Here is a 7,412-nt window from a genome sequence, read left to right as displayed (position 1 = left end):
GTACCTTTAACACCAATATGTAAAATTGTGTTTCAAAAGTATTTTTAACCCAAATCCTTATATTACACTGTATTTTATGATGCAGGCTCTAGGCACAGTTTCTCTGTTTTTAGGTTTGTTCCCTTGTACAGAGGCACTGCAGCAATCTTCAGACCCGTTCATCCTGTTCCACAGTACAGGTGAGATTTCCCATATGTCTTCATTTTGTGTCCAACTCCACAGAAAACCAGCAGAAGTGAATGAGAGCGGAGCTGATGGATTGCACCCTGGGTCATGCATGACTTAGCATCTCGTTAGCTTCCCCCACAAGCAGAGCCGGTGGAACAACGGCAGGATTTACAGACACAAAAAGGTAAATGAGCTGTCTGTTTCTGTTGAGGTCACAGTTTTGTTTTTTTCCCTTTCTTTGTGAGGTGACTGGTTTTTACATCATCAGTAGAAACACATTATGTGCTTCACTTGAAAAGTTGTTATAGTCTTTCAAGCTGGGCACCTGTGCACAAGCCTGATTTAAACTCCTACAGTTAGTCACAGTACCAAGACAACAAGGTAAAAATACTCTGTCCCCTGAGAGTGATACACTCATAATTAATTTTAATTATTCTATATACTGCTGGGTTACTTGTGAATATTCCCCAGTATCCACAAAACGTTTTTATTTGATCTAATTTTATCATTTTATTTTTATATTATTAATTGAAACTTAAGTGACATGTTCAGGAAGGATGCGTAAGTGCTTGTCATGGGCCAAACAACCCTGCAGCTATCCAAATATTTGTTTGGCATAGACTGGAATTGATGTTTGAATGAATGGGACTGTAGCACTGGATAAGGCACTTAAATCATGCTGAAAACATAAAAGGGGCTTTACTGAAGCTGTCAGTGGATTCAGTAAAATGCTGCACAGATGCAGAATAAATGTCTGAAGGTGGATAACAGTGTCACGGTAAACGTATGAACCTGATTTTCTGAATCAGTGTAAATGCAGCACATGGAGATGGATGAGATCGGCTGTGGACACCAAATAACCTTGTTACAAGTTCTCTGGGAAGAAATATATTAATAACCCTGTTAGAGTGGAAAATATATATTACAGTGCCACCCTGAACCCCCCACCTTCCACCCCCCCCCACAGATAATGACGTGTCAGTGAGAGCAAATGAAATGGGCCAATTTTCAAACTCATTACAAACTCAGTTCTGAGGAGTGAGAAAAAGAGGAAACAGAAAGAGAGAGAGAGTAAAGAATCTGAGACAAATGATACACACCACATTGGCTTTGTGTCTGTGTGTTATGAGTTTGTGTGTATGTGTAAGAGACTGTTTGTGTGGGTTTTGTATATGCATGCCTCGTCTGTGCCTTTAGGTGTGTGCGTGGATGCTGTGTGTGCTTTTTCCCTGTCTGTGTGTGCAGATGCATGCTTTCTGCAGACTTTGGCGTGATGTGTGTGTTATGTATGCTTTGAGCGTACCTTTTTTTGATGTGTGTATGTGTGTGTGTGTATACGTGTGTGTGTGTGTGTGCATCAACTCAGCCCAAAGCCAAGCTGACAGACAGCTTCCCTCTGAGGAACCCCTTAGTGTTTCTGATTGATCGTCATAATGCCAAGGTACAGGCCCTGTCCTTGGTGCCTATGCTAATTGCAGGCTCATGCATATTTATGAGCTCCTTGGGAATCAACCAGCTAAATAAAGGATGAGGCCGTTGGCTTGGAGCTGCGTTCATCACTGACTCTGATTGATTAGAAAGAGAAAAAAATCTGCCTGTATAGACCAGTGTTTTTTCCCCCCTCTCCACAGCTCAAGGATCATAATGCGAGCTTGTAGGAGAGCAAACAAAAGGTGGAGGTCTCCTGATTCAACAGCAGTTAAATCATGGACATGCTAATATAAGAACTGGATACGGTGCCGCTGCTCAGCCATTTTTTTCCAGTGGCCACTCAATGAAAAATCCCCTTGTGGCCCAAAAAGTGTTTTCCCCATAGGCCACCATTGTAAAAGAGACACCTGTAAAAATGTTGACAGGACACCTCCGGCTATAAACAAAGTCAGTTATCACTCGTCGTATTTTATATTTTTAAGCCATGGAGTTTAAATCTTTGTAAAACTTTTTAAAAGCCCAGAAAAGTCATGTTTCTCTGAGTAATGTCTCTGAGTGCAGGCACTCTACGCGTGGTCTTGTTGGGTCTTGGGAGCGAGGATCCTTGCTAGCTTACAGTGGACGCTGTGTGATGTGTAAAATTAAAGGTAAAACTGAATAAATGACTCAAGCCTTCTTTTCACACCATGTGATACTTTGATTTTGTGGTTTAGCGTTGCATTTATCAGTCAATTGTCAGCCTTTGTTCTCGTACATATTTTTTAAATAATATATTACCCGTAAGGATTCACTGATATGATATTATAGGTGATTTTTCATAATTCCTAGTTTTCTTCAGGGTATTTTAAATTCATAAGTCATTTACCTTATATGTGGTAGTTGTGTAATGTTGGTAGTGTGATCTGTGCAGTGTCTTATCTTTTTATACAGTCTATGGTGACTTAAGTTCAATAAACCTGTCATCTGTTTAAAAAAACAAAACACACATTTATTTATTCATTCAAGACTTAAACTGTCTCAGTGTGGTAAATCCTAATCATGGGGAAGATCACAGATGGAGCTTGTCGCAGTGATGAAGCAGGACCTGCAGTACCTCCACCTGAAGTTCCCAGGGACACTGATCATCTTCACCTCTGTCATCCACAGGTGCCAGTGGAGGACTGTTAACCTGGGACAGTTAAATAATTGAGTAAAAAAGTATATTTCAGACTCTTAAACCCACTATTAGGAGCAATAAAGCTGCTGGAACTAACTACAGTATACATATATGTACAGGAGCATGCTCAGTAGCTTGACTATTACAAATTACATGAGGCTCAGTTTGTCAGAAAATAGTCACAAATAAAGGTGTTTCATCTTCAGATTTTGTGCACTAATTTTTAATTTTATAATATTATATAATATATATGCTATTTAATGTCTTAAATAGAGACATGGATGAATAATATTTAATTTATTTATCCTGAATGTTGCAGTGGAGAACAGTGAACAAATAGAAGTGTTAGTAATAACATGGGAAATTATGCATAACTATAGCACTGTACATATGAAGATTCCATATGAGTGTGTATGTCAATATAAAAAGATAAGAAAGTATTTGCAGCCAAGCAAGTTTAACTACTTATATGCCATGTACAGATTCAATTCAATTCAGTTCAATTCAGTTTTACTTATATATCGCCGAATCACAACAAAAAGTATCCAGCTCCCATAATACATCCGCGCATCTGGCACATGGCTGTACGCCAGCTCTTACAATCCAAAGGTTTCTCTCTGACTTCATGCTGGATATATTTTAAGACCAGTTAGAAGCGGTTGCTAGGCGGACCAGAATCAGCTGGCTTTTTTCTGTCAATGTTGACGTAGCTCGTCATTTGTCACGACGTGTCTCGTTATTGGCTATTAGCTTCTGGGCGGGACTTAGAGAGGCGGAGAAACGAAGCCGGAAAACATATTTAAACCATGTTTGAACCGTTGCTCCTGTTTGCTAGTCCTGTGGGAAAACGTTGATACTGAAGAGAGGCCTGGATGCTAAAACAAACTCTGGACCTGTGTTTTTTGTCGAACACGAGTGAGACTGGACATTGAACACACCTACGGCGTCGAGGTAAGGCAAACAGTTAGCGGCTAGCATTATCTTGTAATGATACCTTTTCATTTCGGTCGTTTATATCGCATGGGTAAGAGTGTGTTGGCGTTTCTGTGACTGCGGCGTCCTGGACATGAGTTGTGGGCACCTAACGTGGATGGATAATCTGTGTAAATTCCTGTTTGTTTTCACTTTACCCACACTTTGTCTCTGTGACATTGTATTTTACATCCTGGCCATTCTAACCCAGTTTACGGTGGTTTATCATGTATCATTTTGCATCTCTACCTGACTGTTTTACGCCTGGGTGTTAGCATTAGCATTAGTGTCGAGCGTTAGCATTAGCCCTATGTTTAATGTTTAAAGTGTGTTTGTGTTGCTGTAACTAAAGGAACATGAGTTCTGGAGGGTGGTAACTGCTTCTTTGTAACTTTGTGCTCAATCTGGGTCATTTTAAATTAGTTTATTGGCAAATTAACATGTCCGTGTGATCATTTTGTGTCTATTTGTGATGGTCTTGCATCGTTTTACATCTACTTATGGTCAGCTTCTTTGTGTTTGTTTTGCATCATATTGTGTCTTTGTAGTTTTGTGTCTATTCCAGGTCATTGAACGTTTCTTTATGGTCATTTTGTGCTTCAGTGTGGTAGTTAAGCATCTAATTGTGATCATTTTGTGACTCAGTGTTTTGCCTTAGTGGTAGTAATCTGACCATAGCCACTGATCCCCTGTTGTGTTGATTAGAAATTTGTTTGTGGTGACTTGAGACTTTATTGAGCCCAGTTTTGTGTTAAATATAAGCTTGAAAACTAGATTTTAACACTGCTCCTCCACAAGTTTTAAGTCTAAAGATTAGGTGACAATGTATGAGCTGAGACAACTTTTAGAAATTGTTATAAAAACTTTAAAAATTGCTTTTCTCTCTCAGATCAATAAAGTCATATTCTACTAACTTAATTCATTCATTCACCTCAGAACAATAAGTATGGCTCAAGGTTCTAGTGTTTAGTTTTCAGCGTTGTATTCTTCAACACCATTCAAGTTTTGGAGGTGAACTATTCTTTATTAATTGGGTTACTTGTTTTTTGTTGAACTTGTGTTTTCCAGCTTTACTGGTTCAGCTGCTGCAGCCTGGATAGAAACACCAGCTCTCACCTGATAAACCAAACAGGTATGTGTCCTAAAGATTTGCCCAGTCTGAAAAAAACCTGTTGATGAGCTGAATTATTAATGTTAGTAAAAGTGTTATTGTTCAAATCCCTGGTATTTAATTAGTTTAATAGATAATAACTGATTAATCGTGTATATAAATTGTCAGAAAATGGTACTAGTTATAATAATTTTGCAAAATAGTTGTCAGTTAATTTTCTGCCTGTGGACTGAAGTATAATTAAAAATACCACAAGTTAAAACCCTGATTTCAAGAATGTAGTCAAGTGAAAGTTTTTATTAGGCAGTTTACATTAATATATATGATTCCTCCAGTAATTAGTTGACAATTAATATAGAAATTTAAGATTTAAGATAATCATTCTCTGAGACACTTTAACGTTGAATATTTATGTGTGTTTCGGGGTTAAACTGTTGATATGGAATAGGTCATAGTGTATTGATCATTTCTTTTTGTATATTTCTCTCTTCATTTCCTCCAGGTGTCGCCATGTATTCCACAATCACAGAGAATTTTCGTGCAGTGAAGACATTCTTTCAGACCTGGACTGAGGCCTCCAGGTAATTGAATTATATATATGTGTGTGTGTGTATATATATATATATATATATATATACACACACACACACACACTATCTGAATACTTTGATTTGTCACAAAAAGACTGAACTCATTATTAAAGTTTGTTTGCATAGTTCATGAATGTACAGTTCAAAGAAAATGAAGGTCTCTCCCACCTCCTAGACTCTTCTTCTTATTCTCATGCTTTGTCTTTCTGTCACTTCCTTGTCCTCTCACACACACACACTCTCTCCCTCCCCCTTTCTCCCTGTCTATCCCTCTACTTCCATCTTTGTCACTATTACAGTAAATCATAAAAATGTGAAGAACTTATTCAGTTCAGTGTCACACTATTACTGTCATTTTGCTTCACTTTTCACTGCTGTTGTGTGAATATCAGGAGCTGGTGGAGTCAGAACAGCTTCTTCTGTCTTTGTGTTGTAAGCAAAGTTAACTGTTGGATTAGTTCTGATTAGTCCACTCTCTGGTTTCTTTGTAGATTTAGTGTCTTTTACTTCTCTATCTTTTGAAGTTCAATACCCAGAAACTCTCCATGCTTTTATTTTAATGTGTTAAGTCACACCTTTATATTAACGTGTTTTTCTCCACAGGATTCAAACTTGAACCATTAAACCACACACAGAAGAGACAATGTGAGGACATTTCCAGAAGGTCAGTGTTAGTTCCTTCTTGTCACTTTGACACAAACCTCTTGTCTGGAATAAATAGCAATAAATTAAAACTGCGTAGCTTATTAGTTTTAATTAATATTCATCAGTTTTTCAACAATGTAGCTGCAAATAATTTAACAAGAAGTCTAACAATCTATAACACCTTAGTTTAGAACAGACTAGAAACCCTTTAAATAAACAGGTTAAAAAAATGAGTATAAAACCTTAAATGTGTAAAAATAAATATAAGAACACTTCTTAAACCTTAAAGGAATAGGTCTAAAAAGTAAGGATAAAACATTTTAAAAACAATTTAGATAAACTTAAAACCTTAGAATATTAAACCTTTTTATAACATATATAAAAACTTTAAAAGTAGGTTTAATAATTAAGCATGAAACCTGTACAAAATGATGATGAATGATTTTGTTGTTTTTAGAACCTTAAAAAATGTTCAAGTATCAAAACCTTAAACATGACATTTCCCTTAAAATAAAATGCAAGTCAAAAGTGTAGAAGACAGTTTTAATCATTTTATTCCAGACAACATATAACCACAAGGAAACACTTGTTAGAGTTGGTTATGAGCACATTTTCCAAACATGTCTACTAAGCATCTTTGTGATGCAATTATTAAGTAATTGTATTATAAGTTCTCACACGTGTGTAATAAAGACATATTAGGCTTTGGAAAATGTCCTCAAGTACATTAATCCTAACCAGCACTAACAAAGGTTAGACAGTTTGAGAACCTTTATCTAAGTAACAGCTTGTAACACTTGTTTTCTTTCATCCACTGCAGGTCTTCAGCTGCTGTCGTCTCCTCCTCCTGCAGAGACAAGAACACGTCTTAATCACAGAAACTGATCAGTAAATCTAAATATTTTTTGATATTTTTATGCCTTACTATATTTTTCGCATATCTGGCACCATGATATCATTTAAAGGAGCCATCTTATGTTGTTTTCCCACAGACACTTCTACAATGTTTTTGTGGATTAGATTAGATTTTCATTTTGCTATTTCAAAGAGTGCAATATCTGTACCCAAAGCCAATCTATTACTGTGTACATACTCATGTTTATAAAATGCCCTTTTCCGTTTTTACTGTTCCAACACTGAATTTCCCCACTGTGGGACTGATAACGGATTATCTTAAATAAATACTTCTGAACACTGAATATTTTTGCCTGTCTGAATATTTTTAGCCTCAATTATACATTTATACATACATAATGGCAATCTACAAATAGAGAATACTTAATTACAAGAAATTACAAGATCTCTTTTAATGTTGTAATATACTATGACTTTTTTTGAC

The 7,412-nt window shown here is 36.6% G+C and overlaps 1 long non-coding RNA gene across 2 annotated transcripts; it reads left to right on the top strand.

The window, feature by feature from the left end:
- Positions 1–225: 225 nt before the first annotated feature.
- On the top strand, positions 226–7,260 carry LOC108873656 (uncharacterized). Of its 2 annotated transcripts, none has more exons than XR_007811323.1 (5): positions 226–352; positions 4,796–4,859; positions 5,341–5,419; positions 6,032–6,092; positions 6,894–7,260. It is a non-coding gene; the product is annotated as an uncharacterized LOC108873656 (long non-coding RNA). The 2 variants fall into 2 exon arrangements; XR_001959516.2 differs by lacking the exon at positions 226–352 and adding an exon at positions 3,453–3,706.
- The last annotated feature ends 152 nt before the right edge of the window (positions 7,261–7,412 follow it).

The sequence above is a fragment of the Lates calcarifer genome, unplaced genomic scaffold, assembly GCF_001640805.2.
Source record: "Lates calcarifer isolate ASB-BC8 unplaced genomic scaffold, TLL_Latcal_v3 _unitig_5095_quiver_2443, whole genome shotgun sequence".
Lineage (NCBI taxonomy): Eukaryota > Metazoa > Chordata > Actinopteri > Centropomidae > Lates > Lates calcarifer.
Note: the sequence above shows the minus strand (reverse complement) of the source record. Positions and strands in the feature narration are given on the sequence as shown.